Here is a 22,676-nt window from a genome sequence, read left to right as displayed (position 1 = left end):
CTCTAACCATTTTGTGAGCCTTGGGGTCCTTAATCTATGAAAAACACTACTCTTCATCCCTTAGGTCTTGTAGGAAACCATATGGATGGAACATTGACCGGAAGATCAAGCTTTCAGTGCTCTTTTGCCTTCCACCATATTCCACCCAGCTAAAATCTTTAGCTCTGCATCCAACAGACCTTGCAAGATACAATGTCTACTCATCCTGGAACAACAGAGGCATTTTCCATCTATGTGACATGCTTCCCTTAGTTTCATCACACAGAAAGAACAAAGCACCGAGGAATTCAAAAGGGCTTTTTCAAAGGTGTGGAAAAAAAAGATGATGTCTCTGTCAGAGAATGGTTTGCAGAAGATTGGCACATAGATATTTGCCAATGCAAATGTGCAGAAGAGCGAGAACGGCCGAGAAACTTCATGTGCTAGTACGCATGTGCGTACGCCAAAGCGCACACAATGCGTGACAATTTCTGGTGCCCAGTGGCCTATTTAAAGCTGGCAGCATAAGCCATTAGTTGCTGGATGATCTTCAGCTTCCCCTGTGAGTTCCTGTGATCCTGATATTATTCATGTGTGAAAATTCATGTGCCAGTGCGCATATACGTACGCCAAAGCGCGTGCATGAGCCATTAGTTGCTGGATGAACTTCAGCTTGCCCTGTGAGTTCCTGTGTTCCTGATAGTATTTCATTTCCTGTCCTGACCCGGCTTGACCTGTCTTGTCTGCATCCCTGGCTTTGACCCTTGGTACTTTGACAACAAGGGAATGATTGGAGGTTACAATGGAAAAACAGCTTTGAGGTTTCAGCACTAGGAGTGTGCGGGTCGTTAAAAGGACTTGCATTTCCCATACCGGGAGTCGAACCCGGGCCGCCTGGGTGAAAACCAGGAATCCTAACCGCTAGACCATATGGGAAAACTAGCTGCCTTGTTTTGAGAAAAACAGAGAAAACCAAAGGGAAAAAAAGATGTGCCACTGCCATCAGCTTCCAAGTATGGTGGCCAGCTATGACACACATATCACTTTCACTAATTGGCCTCGTTAGCGCAGCAGGTAGTGCGTCAGTCTCATAATCTGAAGGTCGTGAGCTCAATCCTCACACGGGGCACTACTCTCTAACCATTTTGTGAGCCTTGGGGTCCTTAATCTATGAAAAACACTACTCTTCATCCCTTAGGTCTTGTAGGAAACCATATGGATGGAAAATTGACTGGAAGATCAAGCTTTCAGTGCTCTTTTGCCATCCACCATATTCCACCCAGCTAAAATCTTTAGCTCTGCATCCAACAGACCTTGCAAGATACAATGTCTACTCATCCTGGAACAACAGAGGCATTTTCCATCTATGTGACATGCTTCCCTTAGTTTCATCACACAGAAAGAACAAAGCACCGAGGAATTCAAAAGGGCTTGTTCAAAGGTGTGGAAAAAAAAGATGATGTCTCTGTCAGAGAATGGTTTGCAGAAGATTGGCACATAGATATTTGCCAATGCAAATGTGCAGAAGAGCGAGAACGGCCGAGAAACTTCATGTGCTAGTACGCATGTGCGTACGCCAAAGCGTACACAATGCGTGACAATTTCTGGTGCCCAGTGGCCTATTTAAAGCTAGCAGCATAAGCCATTAGTTGCTGGATGATCTTCAGCTTCCCCTGTGAGTTCCTGTGATCCTGATATTATTCATGTGTGAAAATTCATGTGCCAGTGCGCATATACGTACGCCAAAGCGCGTGCATGAGCCATTAGTTGCTGGATGAACTTCAGCTTGCCCTGTGAGTTCCTGTGTTCCTGATAGTATTTCATTTCCTGTCCTGACCCGGCTTGACCTGTCTTGTCTGCATCCCTGGCTTTGACCCTTGGTACTTTGACAACAAGGGAATGATTGGAGGTTACAATGGAAAAACAGCTTTGATGTTTCAGCACTAGGAGTGTGTGGGTCGTTAAAAGGACTTGCATTTCCCATACCGGGAGTGGAACCCGGGCCGCCTGGGTGAAAACCAGGAATCCTAACCGCTAGACCATATGGGAAAACTAGCTGCCTTGTTTTGGGAAAAATAGAGAAAACCAAAGGGAAAAAAAGATGTGCCACCGCCATCAGCTTCCAAGTATGGTGGCCAGCTATGACACACATATCACTTTTACTAATTGGCCTTGTTAGCGCAGCAGGTAGCGCGTCAGTCTCATAATCTGAAGGTCGTGAGTTCGATCCTCACACGGGGCACTACTCTCTAACCATTTTGTGAGCCTTGGGGTCCTTAATCTATGAAAAACACTACTCTTCATCCCTTAGGTCTTGTAGGAAACCATATGGATGGAAAATTGACCGGAAGATCAAGCTTTCAGTGCTCTTTTGCCTTCCACCATATTCCACCCAGCTAAAATCTTTAGCTCTGCATCCAACAGACCTTGCAAGATACAATGTCTACTCATCCTGGAACAACAGAGGCATTTTCCATCTATGTGACATGCTTCCCTTAGTTTCATCACACAGAAAGAACAAAGCACAGAGGAATTCAAAAGGGCTTTTTCAAAGGTGTGGAAAAAAAAGATGATGTCTCTGTCAGAGAATGGTTTGCAGAAGATTGGCACATAGATATTTGCCAATGCAAATGTGCAGAAGAGCGAGAATGGCCGAGAAACTTCATGTGCTAGTACGCATGTGCGTACGCCAAAGCGCACACAATGCGTGACAATTTCTGGTGCCCAGTGGCCTATTTAAAGCTAGCAGCATAAGCCATTAGTTGCTGGATGATCTTCAGCTTCCCCTGTGAGTTCCTGTGATCCTGATATTATTCATGTGTGAAAATTCATGTGCCAGTGCGCATATACGTACGCCAAAGCGCGTGCATGAGCCATTAGTTGCTGGATGAACTTCAGCTTGCCCTGTGAGTTCCTGTGTTCCTGATAGTATTTCATTTCCTGTCCTGACCCGGCTTGACCTGTCTTGTCTGCATCCCTGGCTTTGACCCTTGGTACTTTGACAACAAGGGAATGATTGGAGGTTACAATGGAAAAACAGCTTTGAGGTTTCAGCACTAGGAGTGTGCGGGTCGTTAAAAGAACATGCATTTCCCATACCGGGAGTGGAACCCGGGCCGCCTGGGTGAAAACCAGGAATCCTAACCGCTAGACCATATGGGAAAACTAGCTGCCTTGTTTTGAGAAAAATAGAGAAAACCAAAGGGAAAAAAAAGATGTGCCACCGCCATCAGCTTCCAAGTATGGTGGCCAGCTATGACACACATATCACATTCACTAATTGGCCTCGTTAGCGCAGCAGGTAGCGCGTCAGTCTCATAATCTGAAGGTCGTGAGTTCGATCCTCACACGGGGCACTACTCTCTAACCATTTTGTGAGCCTTGGGGTCCTTAATCTATGAAAAACACTACTCTTCATCCCTTAGGTCTTGTAGGAAACCATATGGATGGAACATTGACCGGAAGATCAAGCTTTCAGTGCTCTTTTGCCTTCCACCATATTCCACCCAGCTAAAATCTTTAGCTCTGCATCCAACAGACCTTGCAAGATACAATGTCTACTCATCCTGGAACAACAGTGGCATTTTCCATCTATGTGACATGCATCCCTTAGTTTCATCACACAGAAAGAACAAAGCACCGAGGAATTCAAAAGGGCTTTTTCAAAGGTGTGGAAAAAAAAGATGATGTCTCTGTCAGAGAATGGTTTGCAGAAGATTGGCACATAGATATTTGCCAATACAAATGTGCAGAAGAGCGAGAACGGCCGAGAAACTTCATGTGCTAGTACGCATGTGCGTACGCCAAAGCGCACACAATGCGTGACAATTTCTGGTGCCCAGTGGCCTATTTAAAGCTAGCAGCATAAGCCATTAGTTGCTGGATGATCTTCAGCTTCCCCTGTGAGTTCCTGTGATCCTGATATTATTCATGTGTGAAAATTCATGTGCCAGTGCGCATATACGTACGCCAAAGCACGTGCATGAGCCATTAGTTGCTGGATGAACTTCAGCTTGCCCTGTGAGTTCCTGTGTTCCTGATAGTATTTCATTTCCTGTCCTGACCCGGCTTGACCTGTCTTGTCTGCATCCCTGGCTTTGACCCTTGGTACTTTGACAACAAGGGAATGATTGGAGGTTACAATGGAAAAACAGCTTTGAGGTTTCAGCACTAGGAGTGTGCGGGTCGTTAAAAGAACTTGCATTTCCCATACCGGGAGTCGAACACGGGCCGCCTGGGTGAAAACCAGGAATCCTAACCGCTAGACCATATGGGAAAACTAGCTGCCTTGTTTTGAGAAAAATAGAGAAAACCAAAGGGAAAAAAAGATGTGCCACCGCCATCAGCTTCCAAGTATGGTGGCCAGCTATGACACACATATCACTTTCACTAATTGGCCTTGTTAGCGCAGCAGGTAGCGCGTCAGTCTCATAATCTGAAGGTCGTGAGTTTGATCCTCACACGGGGCACTACTCTCTAACCATTTTGTGAGCCTTGGGGTCCTTAATCTATGAAAAACACTACTCTTCATCCCTTAGGTCTTGTAGGAAACCATATGGATGGAACATTGACCGGAAGATCAAGCTTTCAGTGCTCTTTTGCCTTCCACCATATTCCACCCAGCTAAAATCTTTAGCTCTGCATCCAACAGACCTTGCAAGATACAATGTCTACTCATCCTGGAACAACAGAGGCATTTTCCATCTATGTGACATGCTTCCCTTAGTTTCATCACACAGAAAGAACAAAGCACCGAGGAATTCAAAAGGGCTTTTTCAAAGGTGTGGAAAAAAAAGATGATGTCTCTGTCAGAGAATGGTTTGCAGAAGATTGGCACATAGATATTTGCCAATGCAAATGTGCAGAAGAGCGAGAACGGCCGAGAAACTTCATGTGCTAGTACGCATGTGCGTACGCCAAAGCGCACACAATGCGTGACAATTTCTGGTGCCCAGTGGCCTATTTAAAGCTGGCAGCATAAGCCATTAGTTGCTGGATGATCTTCAGCTTCCCCTGTGAGTTCCTGTGATCCTGATATTATTCATGTGTGAAAATTCATGTGCCAGTGCGCATATACGTACGCCAAAGCGCGTGCATGAGCCATTAGTTGCTGGATGAACTTCAGCTTGCCCTGTGAGTTCCTGTGTTCCTGATAGTATTTCATTTCCTGTCCTGACCCGGCTTGACCTGTCTTGTCTGCATCCCTGGCTTTGACCCTTGGTACTTTGACAACAAGGGAATGATTGGAGGTTACAATGGAAAAACAGCTTTGAGGTTTCAGCACTAGGAGTGTGCGGGTCGTTAAAAGGACTTGCATTTCCCATACCGGGAGTCGAACCCGGGCCGCCTGGGTGAAAACCAGGAATCCTAACCGCTAGACCATATGGGAAAACTAGCTGCCTTGTTTTGAGAAAAACAGAGAAAACCAAAGGGAAAAAAAGATGTGCCACTGCCATCAGCTTCCAAGTATGGTGGCCAGCTATGACACACATATCACTTTCACTAATTGGCCTCGTTAGCGCAGCAGGTAGTGCGTCAGTCTCATAATCTGAAGGTCGTGAGCTCGATCCTCACACGGGGCACTACTCTCTAACCATTTTGTGAGCCTTGGGGTCCTTAATCTATGAAAAACACTACTCTTCATCCCTTAGGTCTTGTAGGAAACCATATGGATGGAAAATTGACTGGAAGATCAAGCTTTCAGTGCTCTTTTGCCATCCACCATATTCCACCCAGCTAAAATCTTTAGCTCTGCATCCAACAGACCTTGCAAGATACAATGTCTACTCATCCTGGAACAACAGAGGCATTTTCCATCTATGTGACATGCTTCCCTTAGTTTCATCACACAGAAAGAACAAAGCACAGAGGAATTCAAAAGGGCTTTTTCAAAGGTGTGGAAAAAAAAGATGATGTCTCTGTCAGAGAATGGTTTGCAGAAGATTGGCACATAGATATTTGCCAATGCAAATGTGCAGAAGAGCGAGAATGGCCGAGAAACTTCATGTGCTAGTACGCATGTGCGTACGCCAAAGCGCACACAATGCGTGACAATTTCTGGTGCCCAGTGGCCTATTTAAAGCTAGCAGCATAAGCCATTAGTTGCTGGATGATCTTCAGCTTCCCCTGTGAGTTCCTGTGATCCTGATATTATTCATGTGTGAAAATTCATGTGCCAGTGCGCATATACGTACGCCAAAGCGCGTGCATGAGCCATTAGTTGCTGGATGAACTTCAGCTTGCCCTGTGAGTTCCTGTGTTCCTGATAGTATTTCATTTCCTGTCCTGACCCGGCTTGACCTGTCTTGTCTGCATCCCTGGCTTTGACCCTTGGGACTCTGACAACAAGGGAATGATTGGAGGTTACAATGGAAAAACAGCTTTGAGGTTTCAGCACTAGGAGTGTGCGGGTCGTTAAAAGAACATGCATTTCCCATACCGGGAGTGGAACCCGGGCCGCCTGGGTGAAAACCAGGAATCCTAACCGCTAGACCATATGGGAAAACTAGCTTCCTTGTTTTGAGAAAAATAGAGAAAACCAAAGGGAAAAAAAAGATGTGCCACCGCCATCAGCTTCCAAGTATGGTGGCCAGCTATGACACACATATCACATTCACTAATTGGCCTCGTTAGCGCAGCAGGTAGCGCGTCAGTCTCATAATCTGAAGGTCGTGAGTTCGATCCTCACACGGGGCACTACTCTCTAACCATTTTGTGAGCCTTGGGGTCCTTAATCTATGAAAAACACTACTCTTCATCCCTTAGGTCTTGTAGGAAACCATATGGATGGAACATTGACCGGAAGATCAAGCTTTCAGTGCTCTTTTGCCTTCCACCATATTCCACCCAGCTAAAATCTTTAGCTCTGCATCCAACAGACCTTGCAAGATACAATGTCTACTCATCCTGGAACAACAGTGGCATTTTCCATCTATGTGACATGCATCCCTTAGTTTCATCACACAGAAAGAACAAAGCACCGAGGAATTCAAAAGGGCTTTTTCAAAGGTGTGGAAAAAAAAGATGATGTCTCTGTCAGAGAATGGTTTGCAGAAGATTGGCACATAGATATTTGCCAATACAAATGTGCAGAAGAGCGAGAACGGCCGAGAAACTTCATGTGCTAGTACGCATGTGCGTACGCCAAAGCGCACACAATGCGTGACAATTTCTGGTGCCCAGTGGCCTATTTAAAGCTAGCAGCATAAGCCATTAGTTGCTGGATGATCTTCAGCTTCCCCTGTGAGTTCCTGTGATCCTGATATTATTCATGTGTGAAAATTCATGTGCCAGTGCGCATATACGTACGCCAAAGCGCGTGCATGAGCCATTAGTTGCTGGATGAACTTCAGCTTGCCCTGTGAGTTCCTGTGTTCCTGATAGTATTTCATTTCCTGTCCTGACCCGGCTTGACCTGTCTTGTCTGCATCCCTGGCTTTGACCCTTGGTACTTTGACAACAAGGGAATGATTGGAGGTTACAATGGAAAAACAGCTTTGAGGTTTCAGCACTAGGAGTGTGCGGGTCGTTAAAAGAACTTGCATTTCCCATACCGGGAGTCGAACACGGGCCGCCTGGGTGAAAACCAGGAATCCTAACCGCTAGACCATATGGGAAAACTAGCTGCCTTGTTTTGAGAAAAATAGAGAAAACCAAAGGGAAAAAAAGATGTGCCACCGCCATCAGCTTCCAAGTATGGTGGCCAGCTATGACACACATATCACTTTCACTAATTGGCCTTGTTAGCGCAGCAGGTAGCGCGTCAGTCTCATAATCTGAAGGTCGTGAGTTCGATCCTCACACGGGGCACTACTCTCTAACCATTTTGTGAGCCTTGGGGTCTTTAATCTATGAAAAACACTACTCTTCATCCCTTAGGTCTTGTAGGAAACCATATGGATGGAACATTGACCGGAAGATCAAGCTTTCAGTGCTCTTTTGCCTTCCACCATATTCCACCCAGCTAAAATCTTTAGCTCTGCATCCAACAGACCTTGCAAGATACAATGTCTACTCATCCTGGAACAACAGAGGCATTTTCCATCTATGTGACATGCTTCCCTTAGTTTCATCACACAGAAAGAACAAAGCACCGAGGAATTCAAAAGGGCTTTTTCAAAGGTGTGGAAAAAAAAGATGATGTCTCTGTCAGAGAATGGTTTGCAGAAGATTGGCACATAGATATTTGCCAATGCAAATGTGCAGAAGAGCGAGAACGGCCGAGAAACTTCATGTGCTAGTACGCATGTGCGTACGCCAAAGCGCACACAATGCGTGACAATTTCTGGTGCCCAGTGGCCTATTTAAAGCTAGCAGCATAAGCCATTAGTTGCTGGATGATCTTCAGCTTCCCCTGTGAGTTCCTGTGATCCTGATATTATTCATGTGTGAAAATTCATGTGCCAGTGCGCATATACGTACGCCAAAGCGCGTGCATGAGCCATTAGTTGCTGGATGAACTTCAGCTTGCCCTGTGAGTTCCTGTGTTCCTGATAGTATTTCATTTCCTGTCCTGACCCGGCTTGACCTGTCTTGTCTGCATCCCTGGCTTTGACCCTTGGTACTTTGACAACAAGGGAATGATTGGAGGTTACAATGGAAAAACAGCTTTGAGGTTTCAGCACTAGGAGTGTGCGGGTCGTTAAAAGGACTTGCATTTCCCATACCGGGAGTCGAACCCGGGCCGCCTGGGTGAAAACCAGGAATCCTAACCGCTAGACCATATGGGAAAACTAGCTACCTTGTTTTGAGAAAAACAGAGAAAACCAAAGGGAAAAAAAGATGTGCCACCGCCATCAGCTTCCAAGTATGGTGGCCAGCTATGACACACATATCACTTTCACTAATTGGCCTCGTTAGCGCAGCAGGTAGTGCGTCAGTCTCATAATCTGAAGGTCGTGAGTTCGATCCTCACACGGGGCACTACTCTCTAACCATTTTGTGAGCCTTGGGGTCCTTAATCTATGAAAAACACTACTCTTCATCCCTTAGGTCTTGTAGGAAACCATATGGATGGAAAATTGACTGGAAGATCAAGCTTTCAGTGCTCTTTTGCCATCCACCATATTCCACCCAGCTAAAATCTTTAGCTCTGCATCCAACAGACCTTGCAAGATACAATGTCTACTCATCCTGGAACAACAGAGGCATTTTCCATCTATGTGACATGCTTCCCTTAGTTTCATCACACAGAAAGAACAAAGCACCGAGGAATTCAAAAGGGCTTGTTCAAAGGTGTGGAAAAAAAAGATGATGTCTCTGTCAGAGAATGGTTTGCAGAAGATTGGCACATAGATATTTGCCAATGCAAATGTGCAGAAGAGCGAGAACGGCCGAGAAACTTCATGTGCTAGTACGCATGTGCGTACGCCAAAGCGTACACAATGCGTGACAATTTCTGGTGCCCAGTGGCCTATTTAAAGCTAGCAGCATAAGCCATTAGTTGCTGGATGATCTTCAGCTTCCCCTGTGAGTTCCTGTGATCCTGATATTATTCATGTGTGAAAATTCATGTGCCAGTGCGCATATACGTACGCCAAAGCGCGTGCATGAGCCATTAGTTGCTGGATGAACTTCAGCTTGCCCTGTGAGTTCCTGTGTTCCTGATAGTATTTCATTTCCTGTCCTGACCCGGCTTGACCTGTCTTGTCTGCATCCCTGGCTTTGACCCTTGGTACTTTGACAACAAGGGAATGATTGGAGGTTACAATGGAAAAACAGCTTTGATGTTTCAGCACTAGGAGTGTGTGGGTCGTTAAAAGGACTTGCATTTCCCATACCGGGAGTCGAACCCGGGCCGCCTGGGTGAAAACCAGGAATCCTAACCGCTAGACCATATGGGAAAACTAGCTGCCTTGTTTTGGGAAAAATAGAGAAAACCAAAGGGAAAAAAAGATGTGCCACCGCCATCAGCTTCCAAGTATGGTGGCCAGCTATGACACACATATCACTTTTACTAATTGGCCTTGTTAGCGCAGCAGGTAGCGCGTCAGTCTCATAATCTGAAGGTCGTGAGTTCGATCCTCACACGGGGCACTACTCTCTAACCATTTTGTGAGCCTTGGGGTCCTTAATCTATGAAAAACACTACTCTTCATCCCTTAGGTCTTGTAGGAAACCATATGGATGGAAAATTGACCGGAAGATCAAGCTTTCAGTGCTCTTTTGCCTTCCACCATATTCCACCCAGCTAAAATCTTTAGCTCTGCATCCAACAGACCTTGCAAGATACAATGTCTACTCATCCTGGAACAACAGAGGCATTTTCCATCTATGTGACATGCTTCCCTTAGTTTCATCACACAGAAAGAACAAAGCACCGAGGAATTCAAAAGGGCTTTTTCAAAGGTGTGGAAAAAAAAGATGATGTCTCTGTCAGAGAATGGTTTGCAGAAGATTGGCACATAGATATTTGCCAATGCAAATGTGCAGAAGAGCGAGAACGGCCGAGAAACTTCATGTGCTAGTACGCATGTGCGTACGCCAAAGCGCACACAATGCGTGACAATTTCAGGTGCCCAGTGGCCTATTTAAAGCTAGCAGCATAAGCCATTAGTTGCTGGATGATCTTCAGCTTCCCCTGTGAGTTCCTGTGATCCTGATATTATTCATGTGTGAAAATTCATGTGCCAGTGCGCATATACGTACGCCAAAGCGCGTGCATGAGCCATTAGTTGCTGGATGAACTTCAGCTTGCCCTGTGAGTTCCTGTGTTCCTGATAGTATTTCATTTCCTGTCCTGACCCGGCTTGACCTGTCTTGTCTGCATCCCTGGCTTTGACCCTTGGTACTTTGACAACAAGGGAATGATTGGAGGTTACAATGGAAAAACAGCTTTGAGGTTTCAGCACTAGGAGTGTGCGGGTCGTTAAAAGGACTTGCATTTCCCATACCGGGAGTCGAACCCGGGCCGCCTGGGTGAAAACCAGGAATCCTAACCGCTAGACCATATGGGAAAACTAGCTGCCTTGTTTTGAGAAAAATAGAGAAAACCAAAGGGAAAAAAAGATGTGCCACCGCCATCAGCTTCCAAGTATGGTGGCCAGCTATGACACACATATCACTTTCACTAATTGGCCTCGTTAGCGCAGCAGGTAGCGCGTCAGTCTCATAATCTGAAGGTCGTGAGTTTGATCCTCACACGGGGCACTACTCTCTAACCATTTTGTGAGCCTTGGGGTCCTTAATCTATGAAAAACACTACTCTTCATCCCTTAGGTCTTGTAGGAAACCATATGGATGGAACATTGACCGGAAGATCAAGCTTTCAGTGCTCTTTTGCCTTCCACCATATTCCACCCAGCTAAAATCTTTAGCTCTGCATCCAACAGACCTTGCAAGATACAATGTCTACTCATTCTGGAACAACAGAGGCATTTTCCATCTATGTGACATGCTTCCCTTAGTTTCATCACACAGAAAGAACAAAGCACCGAGGAATTCAAAAGGGCTTTTTCAAAGGTGTGGAAAAAAAAGATGATGTCTCTGTCAGAGAATGGTTTGCAGAAGATTGGCACATAGATATTTGCCAATGCAAATGTGCAGAAGAGCGAGAACGGCCGAGAAACTTCATGTGCTAGTACGCATGTGCGTACGCCAAAGCGCACACAATGCGTGACAATTTCTGGTGCCCAGTGGCCTATTTAAAGCTGGCAGCATAAGCCATTAGTTGCTGGATGATCTTCAGCTTCCCCTGTGAGTTCCTGTGATCCTGATATTATTCATGTGTGAAAATTCATGTGCCAGTGCGCATATACGTACGCCAAAGCGCGTGCATGAGCCATTAGTTGCTGGATGAACTTCAGCTTGCCCTGTGAGTTCCTGTGTTCCTGATAGTATTTCATTTCCTGTCCTGACCCGGCTTGACCTGTCTTGTCTGCATCCCTGGCTTTGACCCTTGGTACTTTGACAACAAGGGAATGATTGGAGGTTACAATGGAAAAACAGCTTTGAGGTTTCAGCACTAGGAGTGTGCGGGTCGTTAAAAGGTCTTGCATTTCCCATACCGGGAGTCGAACCCGGGCCGCCTGGGTGAAAACCAGGAATCCTAACCGCTAGACCATATGGGAAAACTAGCTGCCTTGTTTTGAGAAAGGCAGAGAAAACCAAAGGGAAAAAAAGATGTGCCACTGCCATCAGCTTCCAAGTATGGTGGCCAGCTATGACACACATATCACTTTCACTAATTGGCCTCGTTAGCGCAGCAGGTAGTGCGTCAGTCTCATAATCTGAAGGTCGTGAGCTCGATCCTCACACGGGGCACTACTCTCTAACCATTTTGTGAGCCTTGGGGTCCTTAATCTATGAAAAACACTACTCTTCATCCCTTAGGTCTTGTAGGAAACCATATGGATGGAAAATTGACTGGAAGATCAAGCTTTCAGTGCTCTTTTGCCATCCACCATATTCCACCCAGCTAAAATCTTTAGCTCTGCATCCAACAGACCTTGCAAGATACAATGTCTACTCATCCTGGAACAACAGAGGCATTTTCCATCTATGTGACATGCTTCCCTTAGTTTCATCACACAGAAAGAACAAAGCACCGAGGAATTCAAAAGGGCTTGTTCAAAGGTGTGGAAAAAAAAGATGATGTCTCTGTCAGAGAATGGTTTGCAGAAGATTGGCACATAGATATTTGCCAATGCAAATGTGCAGAAGAGCGAGAACGGCCGAGAAACTTCATGTGCTAGTACGCATGTGCGTACGCCAAAGCGTACACAATGCGTGACAATTTCTGGTGCCCAGTGGCCTATTTAAAGCTAGCAGCATAAGCCATTAGTTGCTGGATGATCTTCAGCTTCCCCTGTGAGTTCCTGTGATCCTGATATTATTCATGTGTGAAAATTCATGTGCCAGTGCGCATATACGTACGCCAAAGCGCGTGCATGAGCCATTAGTTGCTGGATGAACTTCAGCTTGCCCTGTGAGTTCCTGTGTTCCTGATAGTATTTCATTTCCTGTCCTGACCCGGCTTGACCTGTCTTGTCTGCATCCCTGGCTTTGACCCTTGGTACTTTGACAACAAGGGAATGATTGGAGGTTACAATGGAAAAACAGCTTTGATGTTTCAGCACTAGGAGTGTGTGGGTCGTTAAAAGGACTTGCATTTCCCATACCGGGAGTGGAACCCGGGCCGCCTGGGTGAAAACCAGGAATCCTAACCGCTAGACCATATGGGAAAACTAGCTGCCTTGTTTTGGGAAAAATAGAGAAAACCAAAGGGAAAAAAAGATGTGCCACCGCCATCAGCTTCCAAGTATGGTGGCCAGCTATGACACACATATCACTTTTACTAATTGGCCTTGTTAGCGCAGCAGGTAGCGCGTCAGTCTCATAATCTGAAGGTCGTGAGTTCGATCCTCACACGGGGCACTACTCTCTAACCATTTTGTGAGCCTTGGGGTCCTTAATCTATGAAAAACACTACTCTTCATCCCTTAGGTCTTGTAGGAAACCATATGGATGGAAAATTGACCGGAAGATCAAGCTTTCAGTGCTCTTTTGCCTTCCACCATATTCCACCCAGCTAAAATCTTTAGCTCTGCATCCAACAGACCTTGCAAGATACAATGTCTACTCATCCTGGAACAACAGAGGCATTTTCCATCTATGTGACATGCTTCCCTTAGTTTCATCACACAGAAAGAACAAAGCACAGAGGAATTCAAAAGGGCTTTTTCAAAGGTGTGGAAAAAAAAGATGATGTCTCTGTCAGAGAATGGTTTGCAGAAGATTGGCACATAGATATTTGCCAATGCAAATGTGCAGAAGAGCGAGAATGGCCGAGAAACTTCATGTGCTAGTACGCATGTGCGTACGCCAAAGCGCACACAATGCGTGACAATTTCTGGTGCCCAGTGGCCTATTTAAAGCTAGCAGCATAAGCCATTAGTTGCTGGATGATCTTCAGCTTCCCCTGTGAGTTCCTGTGATCCTGATATTATTCATGTGTGAAAATTCATGTGCCAGTGCGCATATACGTACGCCAAAGCGCGTGCATGAGCCATTAGTTGCTGGATGAACTTCAGCTTGCCCTGTGAGTTCCTGTGTTCCTGATAGTATTTCATTTCCTGTCCTGACCCGGCTTGACCTGTCTTGTCTGCATCCCTGGCTTTGACCCTTGGTACTTTGACAACAAGGGAATGATTGGAGGTTACAATGGAAAAACAGCTTTGAGGTTTCAGCACTAGGAGTGTGCGGGTCGTTAAAAGAACATGCATTTCCCATACCGGGAGTGGAACCCGGGCCGCCTGGGTGAAAACCAGGAATCCTAACCGCTAGACCATATGGGAAAACTAGCTGCCTTGTTTTGAGAAAAATAGAGAAAACCAAAGGGAAAAAAAAGATGTGCCACCGCCATCAGCTTCCAAGTATGGTGGCCAGCTATGACACACATATCACATTCACTAATTGGCCTCGTTAGCGCAGCAGGTAGCGCGTCAGTCTCATAATCTGAAGGTCGTGAGTTCGATCCTCACACGGGGCACTACTCTCTAACCATTTTGTGAGCCTTGGGGTCCTTAATCTATGAAAAACACTACTCTTCATCCCTTAGGTCTTGTAGGAAACCATATGGATGGAACATTGACCGGAAGATCAAGCTTTCAGTGCTCTTTTGCCTTCCACCATATTCCACCCAGCTAAAATCTTTAGCTCTGCATCCAACAGACCTTGCAAGATACAATGTCTACTCATCCTGGAACAACAGTGGCATTTTCCATCTATGTGACATGCATCCCTTAGTTTCATCACACAGAAAGAACAAAGCACCGAGGAATTCAAAAGGGCTTTTTCAAAGGTGTGGAAAAAAAAGATGATGTCTCTGTCAGAGAATGGTTTGCAGAAGATTGGCACATAGATATTTGCCAATACAAATGTGCAGAAGAGCGAGAACGGCCGAGAAACTTCATGTGCTAGTACGCATGTGCGTACGCCAAAGCGCACACAATGCGTGACAATTTCTGGTGCCCAGTGGCCTATTTAAAGCTAGCAGCATAAGCCATTAGTTGCTGGATGATCTTCAGCTTCCCCTGTGAGTTCCTGTGATCCTGATATTATTCATGTGTGAAAATTCATGTGCCAGTGCGCATATACGTACGCCAAAGCGCGTGCATGAGCCATTAGTTGCTGGATGAACTTCAGCTTGCCCTGTGAGTTCCTGTGTTCCTGATAGTATTTCATTTCCTGTCCTGACCCGGCTTGACCTGTCTTGTCTGCATCCCTGGCTTTGACCCTTGGTACTTTGACAACAAGGGAATGATTGGAGGTTACAATGGAAAAACAGCTTTGAGGTTTCAGCACTAGGAGTGTGCGGGTCGTTAAAAGAACTTGCATTTCCCATACCGGGAGTCGAACACGGGCCGCCTGGGTGAAAACCAGGAATCCTAACCGCTAGACCATATGGGAAAACTAGCTGCCTTGTTTTGAGAAAAATAGAGAAAACCAAAGGGAAAAAAAGATGTGCCACCGCCATCAGCTTCCAAGTATGGTGGCCAGCTATGACACACATATCACTTTCACTAATTGGCCTTGTTAGCGCAGCAGGTAGCGCGTCAGTCTCATAATCTGAAGGTCGTGAGTTCGATCCTCACACGGGGCACTACTCTCTAACCATTTTGTGAGCCTTGGGGTCTTTAATCTATGAAAAACACTACTCTTCATCCCTTAGGTCTTGTAGGAAACCATATGGATGGAACATTGACCGGAAGATCAAGCTTTCAGTGCTCTTTTGCCTTCCACCATATTCCACCCAGCTAAAATCTTTAGCTCTGCATCCAACAGACCTTGCAAGATACAATGTCTACTCATCCTGGAACAACAGAGGCATTTTCCATCTATGTGACATGCTTCCCTTAGTTTCATCACACAGAAAGAAAAAAGCACCGAGGAATTCAAAAGGGCTTTTTCAAAGGTGTGGAAAAAAAAGATGATGTCTCTGTCAGAGAATGGTTTGCAGAAGATTGGCACATAGATATTTGCCAATGCAAATGTGCAGAAGAGCGAGAACGGCCGAGAAACTTCATGTGCTAGTACGCATGTGCGTACGCCAAAGCGCACACAATGCGTGACAATTTCTGGTGCCCAGTGGCCTATTTAAAGCTAGCAGCATAAGCCATTAGTTGCTGGATGATCTTCAGCTTCCCCTGTGAGTTCCTGTGATCCTGATATTATTCATGTGTGAAAATTCATGTGCCAGTGCGCATATACGTACGCCAAAGCGCGTGCATGAGCCATTAGTTGCTGGATGAACTTCAGCTTGCCCTGTGAGTTCCTGTGTTCCTGATAGTATTTCATTTCCTGTCCTGACCCGGCTTGACCTGTCTTGTCTGCATCCCTGGCTTTGACCCTTGGTACTTTGACAACAAGGGAATGATTGGAGGTTACAATGGAAAAACAGCTTTGAGGTTTCAGCACTAGGAGTGTGCGGGTCGTTAAAAGGACTTGCATTTCCCATACCGGGAGTCGAACCCGGGCCGCCTGGGTGAAAACCAGGAATCCTAACCGCTAGACCATATGGGAAAACTAGCTACCTTGTTTTGAGAAAAACAGAGAAAACCAAAGGGAAAAAAAGATGTGCCACCGCCATCAGCTTCCAAGTATGGTGGCCAGCTATGACACACATATCACTTTCACTAATTGGCCTCGTTAGCGCAGCAGGTAGTGCGTCAGTCTCATAATCTGAAGGTCGTGAGTTCGATCCTCACACGGGGCACTACTCTCTAACCATTTTGTGAGCCTTGGGGTCCTTAATCTATGAAAAACACTACTCTTCATCCCTTAGGTCTTGTAGGAAACCATATGGATGGAAAATTGACTGGAAGATCAAGCTTTCAGTGCTCTTTTGCCATCCACCATATTCCACCCAGCTAAAATCTTTAGCTCTGCATCCAACAGACCTTGCAAGATACAATGTCTACTCATCCTGGAACAACAGAGGCATTTTCCATCTATGTGACATGCTTCCCTTAGTTTCATCACACAGAAAGAACAAAGCACCGAGGAATTCAAAAGGGCTTGTTCAAAGGTGTGGAAAAAAAAGATGATGTCTCTGTCAGAGAATGGTTTGCAGAAGATTGGCACATAGATATTTGCCAATGCAAATGTGCAGAAGAGCGAGAACGGCCGAGAAACTTCATGTGCTAGTACGCATGTGCGTACGCCAAAGCGTACACAATGCGTGACAATTTCTGGTGCCCAGTGGCCTATTTAAAGCTAGCAGCATAAGCCATTAGTTGCTGGATGATCTTCAGCTTCCCCTGTGAGTTCCTGTGATCCTGATATTATTCATGTGTGAAAATTCATGTGCCAGTGCGCATATACGTACGCCAAAGCGCGTGCATGAGCCATTAGTTGCTGGATGAACTTCAGCTTGCCCTGTGAGTTCCTGTGTTCCTGATAGTATTTCATTTCCTGTCCTGACCCGGCTTGACCTGTCTTGTCTGCATCCCTGGCTTTGACCCTTGGTACTTTGACAACAAGGGAATGATTGGAGGTTACAATGGAAAAACAGCTTTGATGTTTCAGCACTAGGAGTGTGTGGGTCGTTAAAAGGACTTGCATTTCCCATACCGGGAGTCGAACCCGGGCCGCCTGGGTGAAAACCAGGAATCCTAACCGCTAGACCATATGGGAAAACTAGCTGCCTTGTTTTGGGAAAAATAGAGAAAACCAAAGGGAAAAAAAGATGTGCCACCGCCATCAGCTTCCAAGTATGGTGGCCAGCTATGACACACATATCACTTTTACTAATTGGCCTTGTTAGCGCAGCAGGTAGCGCGTCAGTCTCATAATCTGAAGGTCGTGAGTTCGATCCTCACACGGGGCACTACTCTCTAACCATTTTGTGAGCCTTGGGGTCCTTAATCTATGAAAAACACTACTCTTCATCCCTTAGGTCTTGTAGGAAACCATATGGATGGAAAATTGACCGGAAGATCAAGCTTTCAGTGCTCTTTTGCCTTCCACCATATTCCACCCAGCTAAAATCTTTAGCTCTGCATCCAACAGACCTTGCAAGATACAATGTCTACTCATCCTGGAACAACAGAGGCATTTTCCATCTATGTGACATGCTTCCCTTAGTTTCATCACACAGAAAGAACAAAGCACAGAGGAATTCAAAAGGGCTTTTTCAAAGGTGTGGAAAAAAAAGATGATGTCTCTGTCAGAGAATGGTTTGCAGAAGATTGGCACATAGATATTTGCCAATGCAAATGTGCAGAAGAGCGAGAATGGCCGAGAAACTTCATGTGCTAGTACGCATGTGCGTACGCCAAAGCGCACACAATGCGTGACAATTTCTGGTGCCCAGTGGCCTATTTAAAGCTAGCAGCATAAGCCATTAGTTGCTGGATGATCTTCAGCTTCCCCTGTGAGTTCCTGTGATCCTGATATTATTCATGTGTGAAAATTCATGTGCCAGTGCGCATATACGTACGCCAAAGCGCGTGCATGAGCCATTAGTTGCTGGATGAACTTCAGCTTGCCCTGTGAGTTCCTGTGTTCCTGATAGTATTTCATTTCCTGTCCTGACCCGGCTTGACCTGTCTTGTCTGCATCCCTGGCTTTGACCCTTGGTACTTTGACAACAAGGGAATGATTGGAGGTTACAATGGAAAAACAGCTTTGATGTTTCAGCACTAGGAGTGTGTGGGTCGTTAAAAGGACTTGCATTTCCCATACCGGGAGTCGAACCCGGGCCGCCTGGGTGAAAACCAGGAATCCTAACCGCTAGACCATATGGGAAAACTAGCTGCCTTGTTTTGGGAAAAATAGAGAAAACCAAAGGGAAAAAAAGATGTGCCACCGCCATCAGCTTCCAAGTATGGTGGCCAGCTATGACACACATATCACTTTTACTAATTGGCCTTGTTAGCGCAGCAGGTAGCGCGTCAGTCTCATAATCTGAAGGTCGTGAGTTCGATCCTCACACGGGGCACTACTCTCTAACCATTTTGTGAGCCTTGGGGTCCTTAATCTATGAAAAACACTACTCTTCATCCCTTAGGTCTTGTAGGAAACCATATGGATGGAAAATTGACCGGAAGATCAAGCTTTCAGTGCTCTTTTGCCTTCCACCATATTCCACCCAGCTAAAATCTTTAGCTCTGCATCCAACAGACCTTGCAAGATACAATGTCTACTCATCCTGGAACAACAGAGGCATTTTCCATCTATGTGACATGCTTCCCTTAGTTTCATCACACAGAAAGAACAAAGCACAGAGGAATTCAAAAGGGCTTTTTCAAAGGTGTGGAAAAAAAAGATGATGTCTCTGTCAGAGAATGGTTTGCAGAAGATTGGCACATAGATATTTGCCAATGCAAATGTGCAGAAGAGCGAGAATGGCCGAGAAACTTCATGTGCTAGTACGCATGTGCGTACGCCAAAGCGCACACAATGCGTGACAATTTCTGGTGCCCAGTGGCCTATTTAAAGCTAGCAGCATAAGCCATTAGTTGCTGGATGATCTTCAGCTTCCCCTGTGAGTTCCTGTGATCCTGATATTATTCATGTGTGAAAATTCATGTGCCAGTGCGCATATACGTACGCCAAAGCGCGTGCATGAGCCATTAGTTGCTGGATGAACTTCAGCTTGCCCTGTGAGTTCCTGTGTTCCTGATAGTTTTTCATTTCCTGTCCTGACCCGGCTTGACCTGTCTTGTCTGCATCCCTGGCTTTGACCCTTGGTACTTTGACAACAAGGGAATGATTGGAGGTTACAATGGAAAAACAGCTTGGAGGTTTCAGCACTAGGAGTGTGCGGGTCGTTAAAAGGACTTGCATTTCCCATACCGGGAGTCGAACCCGGGCCGCCTGGGTGAAAACTAGGAATCCTAACCGCTAGACCATATGGGAAGACTAGCTGCCTTGTTTTGAGAAAAATAGAGAAAACCAAAGGGAAAAAAAGATGTGCCACCGCCATCAGCTTCCAAGTATGGTGGCCAGCTATGACACACATATCACTTTCACTAATTGGCCTCGTTAGCGCAGCAGGTAGTGCGTCAGTCTCATAATCTGAAGGTCATGAGTTCGATCCTCACACGGGGCACTACTCTCTAACCATTTTGTGAGCCTTGGGGTCCTTAATCTATGAAAAACACTACTCTTCATCCCTTAGGTCTTGTAGGAAACCATATGGATGGAAAATTGACCGGAAGATCAAGCTTTCAGTGCTCTTTTGCCTTCCACCATATTCCACCCAGCTAAAATCTTTAGCTCTGCATCCAACAGACCTTGCAAGATACAATGTCTACTCATCCTGGAACAACAGAGGCATTTTCCATCTATGTGACATGCTTCCCTTAGTTTCATCACACAGAAAGAACAAAGCACCGAGGAATTCAAAAGGGCTTTTTCAAAGGTGTGGAAAAAAAAGATGATGTCTCTGTCAGAGAATGGTTTGCAGAAGATTGGCACATAGATATTTGCCAATGCAAATGTGCAGAAGAGCGAGAACGGCCGAGAAACTTCATGTGCTAGTACGCATGTGCGTACGCCAAAGCGCACACAATGCGTGACAATTTCAGGTGCCCAGTGGCCTATTTAAAGCTAGCAGCATAAGCCATTAGTTGCTGGATGATCTTCAGCTTCCCCTGTGAGTTCCTGTGATCCTGATATTATTCATGTGTGAAAATTCATGTGCCAGTGCGCATATACGTACGCCAAAGCGCGTGCATGAGCCATTAGTTGCTGGATGAACTTCAGCTTGCCCTGTGAGTTCCTGTGTTCCTGATAGTATTTCATTTCCTGTCCTGACCCGGCTTGACCTGTCTTGTCTGCATCCCTGGCTTTGACCCTTGGTACTTTGACAACAAGGGAATGATTGGAGGTTACAATGGAAAAACAGCTTTGAGGTTTCAGCACTAGGAGTGTGCGGGTCGTTAAAAGGACTTGCATTTCCCATACCGGGAGTCGAACCCGGGCCGCCTGGGTGAAAACCAGGAATCCTAACCGCTAGACCATATGGGAAAACTAGCTGCCTTGTTTTGAGAAAAATAGAGAAAACCAAAGGGAAAAAAAGATGTGCCACCGCCATCAGCTTCCAAGTATGGTGGCCAGCTATGACACACATATCACTTTCACTAATTGGCCTCGTTAGCGCAGCAGGTAGCGCGTCAGTCTCATAATCTGAAGGTCGTGAGTTCGATCCTCACACGGGGCACTACTCTCTAACCATTTTGTGAGCCTTGGGGTCCTTAATCTATGAAAAACACTACTCTTCATCCCTTAGGTCTTGTAGGAAACCATATGGATGGAAAATTGACCGCAAGATCAAGCTTTCAGTGCTCTTTTGCCTTCCACCATATTCCACCCAGCTAAAATCTTTAGCTCTGCATCCAACAGACCTTGCAAGATACAATGTCTACTCATCCTGGAACAACAGAGGCATTTTCCATCTATGTGACATGCTTCCCTTAGTTTCATCACACAGAAAGAACAAAGCACCGAGGAATTCAAAAGGGCTTTTTCAAAGGTGTGGAAAAAAAAGATGATGTCTCTGTCAGAGAATGGTTTGCAGAAGATTGGCACATAGATATTTGCCAATGCAAATGTGCAGAAGAGCGAGAACGGCCGAGAAACTTCATGTGCTAGTACGCATGTGCGTACGCCAAAGCGCACACAATGCGTGACAATTTCTGGTGCCCAGTGGCCTATTTAAAGCTAGCAGCATAAGCCATTAGTTGCTGGATGATCTTCAGCTTCCCCTGTGAGTTCCTGTGATCCTGATATTATTCATGTGTGAAAATTCATGTGCCAGTGCGCATATACGTACGCCAAAGCGCGTGCATGAGCCATTAGTTGCTGGATGAACTTCAGCTTGCCCTGTGAGTTCCTGTGTTCCTGATAGTTTTTCATTTCCTGTCCTGACCCGGCTTGACCTGTCTTGTCTGCATCCCTGGCTTTGACCCTTGGTACTTTGACAACAAGGGAATGATTGGAGGTTACAATGGAAAAACAGCTTTGAGGTTTCAGCACTAGGAGTGTGCGGGTCGTTAAAAGGACTTGCATTTCCCATACCGGGAGTCGAAACCGGGCCGCCTGGGTGAAAACCAGGAATCCTAACCGCTAGACCATATCGGAAAACTAGCTGCCTTGTTTTGAGAAAAACAGAGAAAACCAAAGGGAAAAAAAGATGTGCCACCGCCATCAGCTTCCAAGTATGGTGGCCAGCTATGACACACATATCACTTTCACTAATTGGCCTCGTTAGCGCAGCAGGTAGCGCGTCAGTCTCATAATCCGAAGGTCATGAGTTTGATCCTCACACGGGGCACTACTCTCTAACCATTTTGTGAGCCTTGGGGTCCTTAATCTATGAAAAACACTACTCTTCATCCCTTAGGTCTTGTAGGAAACCATATGGATGGAACATTGACCGGAAGATCAAGCTTTCAGTGCTCTTTTGCCTTCCACCATATTCCACCCAGCTAAAATCTTTAGCTCTGCATCCAACAGACCTTGCAAGATACAATGTCTACTCATCCTGGAACAACAGAGGCATTTTCCATCTATGTGACATGCTTCCCTTAGTTTCATCACACAGAAAGAACAAAGCACCGAGGAATTCAAAAGGGCTTTTTCAAAGGTGTGGAAAAAAAAGATGATGTCTCTGTCAGAGAATGGTTTGCAGAAGATTGGCACATAGATATTTGCCAATGCAAATGTGCAGAAGAGCGAGAATGGCCGAGAAA

At 45.7% G+C, this 22,676-nt stretch overlaps 4 non-coding genes across 4 annotated transcripts; all 4 read left to right on the top strand.

Annotated features, from left to right (window-relative positions):
- Positions 1-3,262: 3,262 nt before the first annotated feature.
- Positions 3,263-3,335, top strand: TRNAM-CAU (transfer RNA methionine (anticodon CAU)). The gene has a single exon. It is a non-coding gene; the product is annotated as a tRNA-Met (tRNA).
- Positions 3,336-6,602: 3,267 nt separating this feature from the next.
- Positions 6,603-6,675, top strand: TRNAM-CAU (transfer RNA methionine (anticodon CAU)). The gene has a single exon. It is a non-coding gene; the product is annotated as a tRNA-Met (tRNA).
- A 7,719-nt stretch (positions 6,676-14,394) lies between these two features.
- TRNAM-CAU (transfer RNA methionine (anticodon CAU)) lies at positions 14,395-14,467 on the top strand. Its single transcript has one exon. It is a non-coding gene; the product is annotated as a tRNA-Met (tRNA).
- Positions 14,468-21,072: 6,605 nt separating this feature from the next.
- Positions 21,073-21,145, top strand: TRNAM-CAU (transfer RNA methionine (anticodon CAU)). Its single transcript has one exon. It is a non-coding gene; the product is annotated as a tRNA-Met (tRNA).
- The last annotated feature ends 1,531 nt before the right edge of the window (positions 21,146-22,676 follow it).

Source organism: Lithobates pipiens, unplaced genomic scaffold, assembly GCF_037356315.1.
Source record: "Lithobates pipiens isolate NorthernLeopardFrog02 unplaced genomic scaffold, aLitPip1_a1.2 Scaffold_8, whole genome shotgun sequence".
NCBI lineage: Eukaryota > Metazoa > Chordata > Amphibia > Anura > Ranidae > Lithobates > Lithobates pipiens.
Note: the sequence above shows the minus strand (reverse complement) of the source record. Positions and strands in the feature narration are given on the sequence as shown.